Below are 11,897 nucleotides of genomic sequence, written 5' to 3' on the forward strand. Positions count from 1 at the left end.
TAAACTAAGTCTTTCAGTCAGGGTTTAGGCCTAATCATAGTACAGAGACAGCACTAATTAAAGTAGTCAATAACCTGTTGTTGGCTTCTGACCAGGGTTATGTCTCTTTGCTTATATTATTTGACACTAGATCACATCATTTTACTACATAGACTCAAAAATGTTGTTGGGATTAGGGGATTATCTAGCCAGTCGCTACCATTTTGTTAACATAAATGGAGACTTCTCAGCATATAACAATGTTAGTTATGGTTTCCCACAATGATGTAGAACCTTTGTTTTTTTCTTTATATATGCTACCTCTTGGTGACATTATACGTAAACACTGTTCTACTTTTCACTGCTATGCAGATGATACTCAGCTATATGTCTCAGCCAAACCACAGGACCTATTTCATCTTAGCATTATTGACATATGCATAAAAGATATCAGATGCTGAATGTTGAGGTACTTTCTCTTACTTTATCCTGACAAAACAGAGGTGCATTTATTAGGCCCAGAGACAGCTAGGTCCTTGCTCTCTAATTACTCAGTGAACCTCAATGATCTCCCAATCACATCTTCTCTGTTAAAGATCTTAAAGTTATTATGGATCCCAGTCTCTCGTTCGAAGCTCATGTAAATAATATTTCTAGGACCACCTTTCTCCACCTCAGGAACATGTCAAAGATTAGGAACATGCTCTCCTCACATGATGCACAAAACTAGTCCATGCATGTACCACTTCCGAATTGGACTACTGTAATGGTTTACTATCTGGCTGTACCATTAAGTGCCTAAACAAGCTTCAGCTAGTTCAAAATGCAGCAGCCAGAGTTCTTACTAGAACTAGAAAATTTGATCACATCACTCCTATTTTAGCTACTTTATATTGGCTCCCAGTAAAATTTCATGTTGATTATAAAATACTTCTAATGAACTACAAAGCACTGAATGGGTATGCCACACAGTACCTAGAGAACTCCTAGTGCATTACGATGCACCACATCTGCTTAGATCAAAAGGTGGGGGCTCTTTACTAATACCAAGAATAAGAAAATCTACCACAGGCGGCAGAGCCTTTTCCAATAAAGCTCCCACACTGGAATAACCTTTCTGTAAAGGTTCAAGACTCAGTCAGGCATTTTATTAACTACTTCCCATCTTAGGTAAAGGTGTAGATCTGGTGGTCCATGGGCACTGAGAGGGCAAATATACTTACAAATTATTTAATATTTCTGTTTTATTTATGTGTTGTTTAGCCTAGATAAGGAGAATGCTGTATAGTTTAATTTCAGAGAATGTGTATTAATATATATTTAGTGGGATATCAATTGCTAAACTTCAAATAATATCAAAATGATCACTATTATTAATATGCACTTTTTGTACTATGTACTTTGTACTATCTTTTTTATGTATGTGTTATTTGCATTAAGAGAATGTTGCATAGAATAATACAAGTTTATAGAGGTATAATTTAATGTTTATTTATAAAGTATTTAAAGATTTAATATATTTTCTAGTTTTCCCCAGTGAGATCACCATGAGGGGAGCTGGAAGTACAAAGAAGAATGTTTTCCCTGATGTGAAGAACATCCCAGCTCCACCCAACAGACCTACGGAGGCAATGGTAAACCCGAATATTCTCCTTTTCGTTTTATTGACTCACACAGGGGAGAAAGCAGCCACCATTTCCCAGAGATTTTCCCCCAGAGGAAGGAATATAAACCACAAGTCTCTCAAAACCTGAGAAAGCCCGGCAAGGGCACAAGATTAGCGGCACTGCCAAAGGCCACCGATGGAAAAAATGGTGAAAAGTCAACAGGCAGACTCCTTGAAGGTCAGTGATGCAGCCACACTCAATTCCCTTCTCTGGTTGTAGAGCCAGACACCAAGAGCGTTGGTGTGGGTGTGAAGGCTGATCACATTCCACCAGCTCTATCCATCTCAGGGCTACCCACCCTCCACCCAAAGCTGCCTGCTTTCAAACAAAAAAGCCCCAAGCCTGGTGTGACCCTGCATGTCCCCCACAAACATGTCAGGGAAGTACCAGGAAAGGTGCAAGACAAGGACAGTGAGGTGAACTCCACATTTTACACCAGGCCAGAAGTGGGTGAGGTCCTCTACCAGGACCTGGAGAGCCTAAAGTCAGACCGCCAGCATGACTCCAAGATCGAAGCTTCCCGGCACCAGCAAGACCTGAGCTGCCACAATCCGCTGCTCATCAGGAGGGCAACCTTACATAAGTTAGAGAGCAGAGCTGCGTGCCCAGCTCCGCCTGCCGCCTACCTGGTGCTGCAGTGCAACCGTGTGCCCCAGGTGTGCAAGACTGAGGAAAGACCCTGTTTCAGTCTCTCTGCTTTAGTGTATCCATGGAGACAGTCACCATCGTCTGTCCTTGGCCCTTTTCCTACCACCAATACCGGGAACCTCTATGTCCTCATGGCTATGGACAGATTCATGAAGGTTCAACATCTTTAACATTATTTGAATCTTTTGTTACAGGCATTGTTAATTGTTTACTTACTTCAGATCATTTGAAATGGAATGTGTAGATTAGAGTTTTTGTCTAATGATCATTCTTAAATTGGGAAAAACTGACAATGTTTAATGACCCGTTATGTCATGAGACTGATTGCTGAGTGACTTTAAATGAACTGCAGTGAACTGAAAATGAAATGAAATGCCTATTTACCATATATTTGTACTAAAAAGACGTTTCCAAAACATCATATAGTCCAGAGAGCATGTATCTGACCACAATGGTCAAGCCTTTAATGGTAGCCCATGGACTAATGGGAGTGATGTATAGCTCCATTATTTTGTTCCTTTCATTAGTAAAAATATATCTTCATATGTTTTTACTGTTCATGTGCAAGTGCAGTAGATCAAATCCAGCTTGTGCAAGAGAAACATGGTGAGGTCCAAATGCACCAGCTAACTGACAAATTTATTATATGGAGGTTTGTTATTTTGTAGAGGTCCATTTAGTTTAAAGTATATTGATTTAAAAAAAAAGTTTAATCTTTGGTGGCTGTAACTTTCACCTGGTGCTGAATTTCACTCGGACATTTATTCGTCCGGTTTGAAAGACTTATTTTTTTCTTTGTGTTTTTCCCTTTATCTCAATACAGATTTGTATAGACATGTTTTACACTGTGGTGATCCTACCCTTTAATGGCAATGCATTTTATACTGTAGCTAATTCTGTACAATGAAATTTAGGAGTATAGGTCTTACTTTGAGGACACTAGGCTAATTTGAAATTTGTCTGTATGTCATTTTCAGCAGGAATAACCTGCTTCTCAGGGAACATCAGCAGAGATGAGATGGCCAGTGGCAGAGGGGAGATTGATGAGACCTTCCCAGCACTACCTTGGGAGGGACCAGAGAGTTCAGGCAAGAAAAAAAAAAGATTATTTGGTCCATAACAAACCATTCACCAACATGTTTACTGTTGCAGGTTTTTAATGAAAAAATATCAGATCAGTATTGATATTGGGTGACATTAAAACACAGGATGTTGACATTGGATTGGTACAGAAAAACTGGTATCATGCCATCGCTATTATTTACAGCTGTGTGATAACAGGCTGAAATCGTGAAGAGCTGATAATGTCCTCGGGCATCAGATTCAGTGATGATGACACCTACTATTACAACGTCCTTCTAATGACCTACAAAGCACAACGGTCTTGCTCTACAGTACCTTAGCAAATTCATGAGAACAGGAGAGAATATACAGCAGTGCCATGAGTTCTATATGGCATCAGGTAAAATTGACTTTTTTGGGTATTAAAAGCAAAAAACAAAAAACAAACTCTATTCCTGATACTACTCCATTATGTGTGTGTGTGTGTGTGTGTGTGTGTGTGTGTGTGTGTGTGTGTGCGCGGGTGCGCGTGCGTGTGTGCGTTTGTGCGTGTTTGTGTATAATACAACATTTAAGCTACCTTGGTCTTTCCTTGTGTTTCCCTTCCTTCTACTTTCACTTCTGTTTGCTGGTTTTCTCATCACTCTTTTACAGCTTTGTTGCCTAGCCAAAGCTGTTATAGTGGTCTGATGAGCTAAGTCACAATTATAGACAAACACAGTCTAACAATAATTAAAAACACACAAATTCACAGTTGTACTCATCATGTCTGTTAGTAAGCATATTGAGTAAACATCCACATTGTTGGCCAAAAAAGGTCAGTGAACACTTAGAACACTTAAAAATGTACAACCAGGGGCCTGTATCAGAAAGCAGGTTTAGTGAAAACTCAGTTAGTTGGCTTAGAGTTGAAACAAACTTGAGATTTTCTGTTTCACAAAGAGGGTTTGGCTGACTGGGCTCACTGCACAACACCGGGTATTTGCTATTTATTTGATGGGCTATTCATTTTTATCTGATGGATGAGCAGCCAAGACAAAATGATGCTGTACCTGTAATCCTTAATCAAAACCTGCACAAAGGAAAATGTTTTTAAGATCCAGATTTAAATAATTGCACATAATATGGAGCGGTCACCATTTATAGGATTTAAAAGTAAAAGATGTCCAAAACAGATGTCTGTCTTAGAAAAGCAATGTTAATCACCTCAAAAACGATGGACGTGCTAATAGCAGTTTTCCTGCACGCACTGCCTTTAGCAAAATGCATGCCAGCAGTTTGGACTTACTCATCCATGCAGTCTGTACTTCACATGTGGACCTGCTATCCAAATGCATCATTTTTTCTTTCTTTTTCAATTTTCATTTGATAAAGCTGTGATTGCATATGAGGTCATTTAAAACTAAACGTTTGTAATTTGCAGGACAACCTCGGCCAATGGAATGTTTGCTGTCTAACACTGAAGCTTGAATATCTGACAACAGTTTACCAGGCTTGAATATCTCTACAGTTAACCGGACATTGAGAGTGCTTCCAAACGCACATGGCCTTGACAGACACACATGCCTGCTCCCTGCTTTCATAGACCCAGTCAGTGTAAACACAAGGAAATAAAGGTAGAGGCATATCGGAATAGCAGCAAATGAATAAGAACAACAGGTGTCTTTGTAACACATTTCAAGTAGAAACTAGTACTCTGTAAATTATCATGTCAGGTTTGTGTTGGTCAAGAGCATGTGCCATAATCGGTTTGTCCGTCTGCTTATGCTGTGGTATCTAGAATGTCTCACAGTCATTAGAAAAATAAGTACCAGAATCCTTTATTGTTTTATTTGAAAGTATGTGATCTGAAATAAATCATCTAATTGTAGGTATTTAGCTCGAAACTAGAGTTGTATTATATAGAATGTCATTAGGTTGAATGGGAATGTAAAATAGTAGCTAGTGGGACCTCTGTGTTCCGTCCCACTCAATGATGTACACCAGGTTGTGAATAAAAGGGGTTTCCTTTTATTTTCCACACTATAACAAGTTCAGCAACCACATTTAATTTCACTGAGGGGTCAGCTAGCAAGCCCACAGGAGGTATGTCTCGCTCTGCCATGCACCTCCCAGTAAATGTTACAACTTCTTCCATAATAACAATATAATAAAATATATAAATTAAAGGAAGCTGTTGTCATATAGTGTAGTCGTTTGAGTATAAATAATGATCTCATAATAATCTTATCTACATATTCTTATACATTTACAGAGTAACATTCACTCATATACTCAAATTTCATATCATACATAGAAAACGTCCATCTCATCCATTGTAGTTTTTTTTCCTGATCAATAATACAAAAAAAAATTAAAAAATGAACAGCACCCAGCGATGAACCTCAATTATTTCAAGCTAACTATAAAACAGCTTAAGTCAGCATTTGCTTGCAGGTAGAACACAAAATATTCAGATTAATGCATCTGAGTTAAAAATTAAACACAATGAAATCAAATTAAATTGACTCACCTACAACAAGCTCAGCAATCACATTTAATTTTACTAAGTGGTCAGCTAGCCAGCCTATACAAAACAGGGTATTGTTAGAAATTCTGCACATGTAATTCACTTAGCTTCACATCTCACACTGCTTATAATTATAAGATAACGTATCCACATTCGTAATAATGTGATGAAATCTGCCAACAATAGTGAGACTGAGCATATTAAATAATAAGACAAACTGATCACTTAGTCCACATATTTCTAAATGAGAAGAAAAGTTCTTACAAACAATATAAAGCACACAATTATATATGGGAAAACAGTTACATTTGTCATTAAGAGAAGCACTACTTTATAGATAGAAAGCATTACGTATTACACAAACGTCATAACTGTCCTAATATTAATAGTTCAACAGTCTTCCTCTGTCTATTATGCACACTGTAAACATGTTAAATATCTGCCTTGCTGTTACAATGAAATGACTTCCGGCACCCTGAAAATTGTTTTACACACACGCAGCTGTAACGAGGTGGCCTGAGTACCGAGGGCAGGGAGCAGGATGCACAGACTCAATCGACATGGACGAACATTTATTACATACAACATAACGGCACTCACATATAACATGAACATGAATACGTTTAACAATAACGAGACTAATCTTGACATCCACAGGCTACACCAACAATGATCAACAATACTGTACGCACTAACAAGGGTTTAAATACACAAACAAGATGAGGTACAGGTGTGTGCAGGCATGGCCATAAACATATACTCCCAAGTCACGTGGCAGGCCAAACCGTGTGACTCGCAGGAGGCAAACGTTCTGTGACAGCAGCCACACTCATACACACACAAGCATAGTGCAACTCTGTGTTTACGCATCAATGATTGAATGTGCAAGTGCATGTATATGCAAGTTTAAATTATTATGCACAAATGTAAATAGTAGGCTATTTATGTGAAAATGTTTCATATGTATGTGCAAGTACAGTTTCCCTGATTTCTCTTTAAACGGGCCCTCATAGTTCAGCAGTAATGAGGCTAGTTAGATTTTGCTCAGAATTAAGTACACTTTGGAATGTTATATGTATCACAGTCTCCGGTGGTGAGCCATACATGGTTAATCAATCCAGGTTGAGGAATCTGTTAGAGTCGCTGCATTAATGACATATCTGTTTGCATTGTCAGTTGTTGCTATGGCAGCAATTAAATTAGGAAATTCAAAGAAAAACAACTCATCTCCACTCTTGGAACTTTAGAACCCCCTCTGTCCCGTGTCATAATGTCACACATGAGTGGAATCCCATGAACACCTTTACAGATCAGTCTGTGGAAAGACACTGAAGAGGACAGATCGAACAATGAGGCGTTTCTGGAGCTGGTGTGCTGGAGGTATCGAGAATGAATATATTGATACAAAGGAGGTGGAATCCAGGAGAGACTTAATAAAGAAAAGCAAAAGAGGAAAGCAGAAGTGGAATCTAAAAAAATTGAAGATAGAGTGGAAAAAACGTCCTACAGTTGGTATGGATATTTGATTATTTTTTCTGCTTTTTGGCCTTGCCTTTCTAAAAGGATTAATTTAAATCTCATGTATAAAAAAACAGTAAACTAAATAATCTTTACAATAAGGGACAAAAACTGACTTATTGAAAATGCTTTTATCCTTTGATCAGCAGTGACTAAAACTCTCATTTAAAATATGCAACACCACTTGAAGTATTAGTGCATTATTAGTCTATTACAAGGTTTTAGGCTCTTGTCAGGCTGTATGTAGTACATACAATATGTGTTCTATATATATCCAGAAGTAATGATACTTGCTCCGGCAGATTTGAAGATGGCCCATGAACGAACTGAAAGGACTGTGGCAGCATGTCTAAGTGAAGTGACTGATGGATATGACTTGTACAGATCAGCCAGGACCAAGCAGAGGCACTCTGTGGCACCTGCTTCACCAGCCCTGAAAAGGGTCAACAAAGACACCAAACCAGGTGTGGATACAAAGCAGTCAGTCATCTTCCCTCTAGGGCCAAGAGAACATGAGTGGCTTGTGAAGTGTGCTGCAGGACAGCAGGATCAAATCTGCCAGCTTCTGCTCCAGGACATCAAGCTGGCAGAGAAGAGAAACTTCATTTCTGGCTTCACAGTACTTCACTGGGCTGCTAAACAAGGAAACAGTGAAATAGTGCGCAAGATCCTTCTTCTTTCACAGCAAGGTGGGCCAGGGGTTGACGTTAACATCAAGAGCTACGACGGCTACACCCCACTACACATGGCTGCTATTCACAGCCACGAATCAGTCCTGAGTGTTCTGGTGCGTGATTATGGTGCCAACTGCAACATACGTGACAACAGTGGCAAAAAGCCCTATCAGTACTTACACAAGGACGCCTCACCCAAGGTGAGAGAGATGCTTGGCGACCCTCACGCTGCGGATTACAAGCCCCCAGGCTATGAGCAGCACTTTTCAGATCCGCCCAAAGGGCTCAGCACTTGGAGTAAACTATTTCAGTCCAAGCACAGAAAAATACTTAGATGCGGATCAAGATTCCACTCAGCCTTGAAGCAGCTTCACCAGCCTTGACCAAGATGTGGACAGGATAGACTACATTAATTTCCCGAATGTTTCCCTACAATGAACTTCCCAAATTAAATAGCATATCCTCAAATAAACATTTTCTCTAACTTGTCTTTCACTCCTGATTTCTGTGATCAAAACCTTAAGCTTTGAAATAAATCATTTGCACATAGATGTTTGAAATATTGCATAGTCATATCTGCCTTGAACCATTGTCTGTTTTCCTTGAATATTCTCTAATGTTTTGTCTTTGAGTAATGAAATGTTTTTGAGGTCTTTCATCAGCTGTGTAAGCAAAGTTCTTCTGAGTTAGTAGTAGGAGAAGCCAGTTTATATATGAAAAATTAGTAGTGTGCTTTATATTGTTTGTAAGAACTCTTTCTTTGTATTTATAAATGTGTAGACTAAGTGCTCAGGTGAAATTAGTATGACAAAAATGTTCCAACCTATTATGGCTTAAAAGACAATTATCACCTATCCCCAAATATCAGTATTTAACTTTGCTCTTGTGTTCCAGTTGTTTTGTTTCCCTCTTTCTGTTCTTTTAATGTACTATACTGAATTAATTTATGTTTTGTAAGGTAACTCGAGGTAAATGCCTGACACAATCAAAGCCTAAGACTGAGACAAAGAAGCTATAAATTTGCATGAACACATCTGTTGAGCCTTTCCTGCTTATTCCACCCCTGAGATCAGTAGTTAAAAACTGATTTCAGCAGAGTCATTTCAAACAGAAGTAACTACAAGTCTAGAACCCCTCACGAGAAGAATATTGTACTTAGAATAACATCTTATTTTATATGTTTGTCAGATACCCAGTTTGTTAGTCTGTCTAAACTTGATTCATTTGCTCGTCACTATTCAGTCAACTTAAGGTCATCTTCTTTTGGCATTGGTAGAATTTAGATTAGTGCTGTTTGGCCGACAGTAATCACCTGATTTGGTTTTCCAACAAACTGGTATGTATGGCAGGAATGGCAGTATCCAACATCACTCCTAATCGATGGCCAAAAGAAATGTTGTAGAATGTGGTGAGTGTTTTTTTTCATGTGCGCTTAATTGAAAACGTGGCAAAAGAAGAGCCTTTCTAAAGAATATACATAAAGCCCAAGAGAGAAAAAAAAATTATTTACATCAAAGTTGGAGGTGGATTCACGCTCCACACCCACTACGGTTGCCAGGAAGACCCATCGCGCTGTAAATACATAAAGCACATTCATCAAAATGACAACACTTGTGATACATTTCACAAACGTGCCGCAAATACACAAAGCAAATTCATCAAAATGACAACACAACCCAGTGCAAATTCAGGAAAACTTACGCAACTTCAGAAGTGCTGCAAATCCAGTCACAACACAATGGAAGTTTGCCACAACAACAGAATGGCTGTTTGCAGAGGACACGGGGAGGAGATGGACTTCTGAGATCAGCGCCAAGTCTTTTGTAAGTGAAAAGTAAGTTTTTCGGTTACCATGGTTTTATTATGATATACGTGATACAGAATGAAAGACCGACCTATTCGTGCATATTTATTTATGCTAGGCTGTAGGCAGCCTTAAAAATGATGATTAAAATCCAAAATACCTACAATTAGATTGTTATTTATTTCAAATCACATTTTGTATGCATGTAGCTATAAACATCACACTTCAGATAAGATAAGAACAAGATAGTTGACCAGCATGAGCAATAACCACACTGGTCAACCAGTATAATCAGATTTGACCAGTATGACCAGTATGATTCATGAAGGTTCAACACCTTTAACATTATTTGAATCTTTTGTTACAGGCATTGTCAATTGTTTACTTACTTCAGATCATTTGAAATTAAATGTATAGATTTTTTGTCTAATGATCATTCTTAAATTGGAAAAAACTGACAATGTTTAATGACCCGTTATGTCATGGGACTGATTGCTGAGTGACTTTAAATGAACTGCAGTGAACTGAAAATGAAATGAAATGCATATTTACCATATATTAGTACTAAAAAGATGTTTCCAAAACATCATATAGTCTAGAGAGCATGTATCTGACCACAATGGTCAAGCCTTTAATGGTAGCCCATGGACTAATGGGAGTGATGTATAGCTCCATTATTTTGTTCCTCTAATTAGTAAAAATATATCTTCATATATTTTTGCTGTTCATGTGCAAGTGTAGTAGATCAAATCCTGCTTGTGCAAGAGAAACATGGTGAGGTCCAAATGCACCAGCTAACTGACAAATTTATTATATGGAGGTTTGTTATTTTGTAGAGGTCCATTTAGTTTAAAGTATATTGATTGAAAAAAAAAAGTTTAATCTTTGGTGGCTATAACTTTCACCTGGTGCTGAATTTCACTCTTTGGACATTTATTCGTCCGGTTTGAAAGACTTATTTTTTTCTTTGTGTTTTTCCCTTTATCTCAACACAGATTTATATAGACATGTTTTACACTGTCGTGATCCTATACTTTAATGGCAATGCATTTTATACTTTAGCTAATTCTGTACAATGAAATTTAGGAGTATAGGTCTTACTTTGAGGACACTAGGCTAATTTGAAATTTGTCTGTATGTCATTTTCAGTAGGAATAACCTGCTTCTCAGGGAACATCAGCAGAGATGAGATGGCCAGTAGCAGAAGGGAGATTGATGAGACCTTCCCAGCACTACCTTGGGAGGGACCAGAGAGATCAGGCAAGAAAAAAAAAAAGATTATTTGGTCCAAAACAAACCATTCACCAACATGTTTACTGTTGCAGGTTTTTAATGAAAAAATATCAGATCAGTATTGATATTGGTTGACATTAAAACACAGGATGTTGACATTGGATTGGTACAGAAAAACTGGTATCATGCCATCGCTATCATTTACAGCTGTGTGATAACAGGCTGAAATCGTGAAGAGCTGATAATGTCCTCGGTCATCAGATTCAATGATGATGACACCTACTATTACAACGTCCTTCTAATGACCTACAAAGCACAACGGTCTTGCTCTACAGTACCTTAGCAAATTCATGAGAACAGGAGAGAATATACAGCAGTGCCATGAGTTCTATATGGCATCAAGTAAAATTGACTTTTTTGGGTATTAAAAGCAAAAAACAAAAAACAAACTCTATTCCTGATGCTACTCCATTATGTATGTATGTGTGTGTGTGTGTGTGTGTGTGTGTGTGCGGGTGCGCGTGCGTGTGTGCGTTTGTGCGTGTTTGTGTATAATACAACATTTAAGCTACCTTGGTCTTTCCTTGTGTTTCCCTTCCTTCTACTTTCACTTCTGTTTGCTGGTTTTCTCATCACTCTTTTACAGCTTTGTTGCCTAGCCAAAGCTGTTATAGTGGTCTGATGAGCTAAGTCACAATTATAGACAAACACAGTCTAACAATAATTAAAAACACACAAATTCACAGTTGTACTCATCATGTCTGTTAGTAAGCATATTGAGTAAACATCCACATTGTTGGCCA

This window comes from Electrophorus electricus, chromosome 1 (assembly GCF_041902795.1).
Source record: "Electrophorus electricus isolate QZ-2024a chromosome 1, ASM4190279v1, whole genome shotgun sequence".
Classification (NCBI taxonomy): Eukaryota; Metazoa; Chordata; class Actinopteri; order Gymnotiformes; family Gymnotidae; genus Electrophorus; species Electrophorus electricus.